The sequence below is a fragment of the Nomia melanderi genome, unplaced genomic scaffold, assembly GCF_051020985.1.
Source record: "Nomia melanderi isolate GNS246 unplaced genomic scaffold, iyNomMela1 scaffold0286, whole genome shotgun sequence".
Taxonomy (NCBI): domain Eukaryota; kingdom Metazoa; phylum Arthropoda; class Insecta; order Hymenoptera; family Halictidae; genus Nomia; species Nomia melanderi.
The window spans coordinates 42,501-45,020 of record NW_027475401.1 but is presented as its reverse complement, the minus strand read 5'-3'; the positions used below and the strand labels follow the sequence as shown (position 1 = coordinate 45,020).

Sequence of the window (2,520 nt, the reverse complement as noted above, 5' to 3'; positions counted from 1 at the left end):
ATTGTCGTTTCGCTCGCATCCCGCTTCTTTCCCCTAGTTTCCTCGACGCGTAGTTTCGCAGCCTTAGTGGACGAATCATTCTCGATTCGAGGAAAGATATGCAGTGGGGCGTGCAATGAGCCCGCCAGAGACCACGATCTCCAATGCGTCTTTACATCTTTGGACGATGGGACGATCCACGCGAAGAGAACGTTCGTGCTTGCGCGAGGTGCATTAGCGTCGATTCGCTTTTCTGTACGGGGAGAAATAGAACGATGAGTTGACTTATCGGGTCTTCGTTGGAATTACCGTCGCTGGCATTGTAAACTCCAGATGACCTTGTGATTCCTTCGTCGGGCACTGGTAAAGGGTGGCGATGATTCGTTCTATAATAGAAATACCCGTCGTAGCGATTCGGCCGAGTCACCCGCCACGAAACTGTCTCTCTTTCGTCGTGGAAACCCCGCGTCGGAGAGTAAAACGCGCGAAGGCTGTGACTGTAACATATATATATATATATACACAGTATACAATGCCTGTGGTTTTTGCGCGTGTCGGCTCTTCGGTATACGCGATCGGCCAGAGTTACGGAGGGACGGTGAAGCGCACGAGAAATTGAAACGGCCGCACGATTGGAACCGAGCAACCGTCGAACATTGTTTCGCGACGTTTCCATAATGCGTTTTCGTTTCGCTCGCATACCGCTTCTTTTCCCCTAGTCTCTGAGACGCGTTTTCGAGCCGTTCTTCTACTATCGATTCTCGTAGAGAGAAGGGACCGGGTAGTCTGGAAGTGGAACCCGCATCTTGCGTGTACCGTACACGGAATTGAGAGGACCGGCCGTGAAGCTCGTTTTAAAGCCGTGCGTCTGACACCCAACTCTTGCGCGCCAATTTCGCGGCAAGAGATAATATGGGACGAATGACCGGCAAAGAGCCAGCTGTGAAGTCTGTTTTTTTAATCGAATCCGTGGACGTGTGTATGCCGTAGCGTCGCTCGTCGTGTTCGTTCATGGTCGTTCCGAGAGAAAGAACGAAAGCGGTAACGAAGGGACCGGCCGTGAAGCTCGTTTTAAAGCCGCGCGTCTGACACCCAACTCTTGCGCGCCAATTTCGCGGCAAGAGATAACATGGGACGAATGACCGGCAAAGAGCCAGCTGTGAAGTCTTTTTTCATTATTTGCTTTCAATCGATCGATCGGTACGATTCGTGCAACGTTTCGCGCGATGCGACGCGAAAACATGCGCGCAACAATAGATGCGTCTGATCGGAAGAACGCGAGGGTCGACTGCACGCGATGGATTCAGTATCGGGTAGGATACAAAATATATCCCCGTCGTTTCCACGCGTGCGAGTCTTCTGCGTCTTTCGCGGGTTTTTGAATGCACTATACGCCCGGAACGTCGAGAAATATATACATATTACTTGAACGTTTTTCGTCTCGAAAGGCTTCGGTGTCGTCTCCAAGGCGACGCCTGAATCTCCTTCGCGCGCTGGTCGGAGATTCAGGTATCAACTTTTATCTTCTCTTTGAAAGAAGAGAGATATTAGGTCGAACAAGTGAGAATAAAATTATATATGTGAAATATAAAATTTATACGATTACCCTGAACGGTGGATCACTTGGCTCGTGGGTCGATGAAGAACGCAGCTAATTGCGCGTCAACGTGTGAACTGCAGGACACATGAACATCGACATTTCGAACGCACATTGCGGTCCACGGATACAATTCCTGGACCACGCCTGGCTGAGGGTCGTTTACGTACCATACACTGCTTGCGTAGCTCTGTCAAATCCCCGCCGTCGTTCACCTCTTCGGATCGAACGTTTTTTTACCGAAGGGCGCAAAGAACGTCTCTGAGTCGGGTTAAGAGAAGGATGCTACGTACGAGCGAACGATGGGTGTCTCGTCGGCGTTTGTCGCGGACACGCGAAAATTCTGTGAATTTCACGGACAGTGTACGTTCTAGTTGTTGCAAAACGATCGGAATCGTTTGTATGGACTCGCGTGAGTGTTCGCGGCGTCGTGCGTCGTTCAATTACGACCGCCCGCGGATACCGCTCCACTGCGATATGGATCTGAGCGACAACTTTTTCGGCTGTTCGTGAGATGAACGGTTTCGTGTGTTTAGAAAAATTTTTTTTCCCGCGCTCCCGACGTCACCTGAAATGATGCGTCAGAGGTGAAAGAAAATATTAAGAAGTCGAGAGAGAGAGACTACACACGTTTTATTCATATTTTGTATACCGTGCGTGAGACGGATGTGCACGACACGTCGTATGTCGGTATATTACCGACTGGCCCCAGGGAGATTGTTTTCTTCCTCTCTTACGAATGAGATGTACGTTTCGGAGGATCGTCGTTACCGAAACACACGGCAAAACGAGACTTCTCGCAGCAGAACCTTTATACACAATACACATCGACTCTTTTTACCCCGAGAGAGAGAGAAAAGGTGTATTTCTTTTTTTTATTTTTCGAATTCGACGCACGAACGCTTTGACGACTGGAGAAAAACACGGTGTGTGTTAAAATCGTG

General features: G+C 49.5%; 1 non-coding gene across 1 annotated transcript; it reads left to right on the top strand.

The window, feature by feature from the left end:
• The first annotated feature begins 1,582 nt into the window (after positions 1-1,582).
• On the top strand, positions 1,583-1,737 carry LOC143175975 (5.8S ribosomal RNA). Its single transcript, XR_013000600.1, has one exon. It is a non-coding gene; the product is annotated as a 5.8S ribosomal RNA (ribosomal RNA).
• The last annotated feature ends 783 nt before the right edge of the window (positions 1,738-2,520 follow it).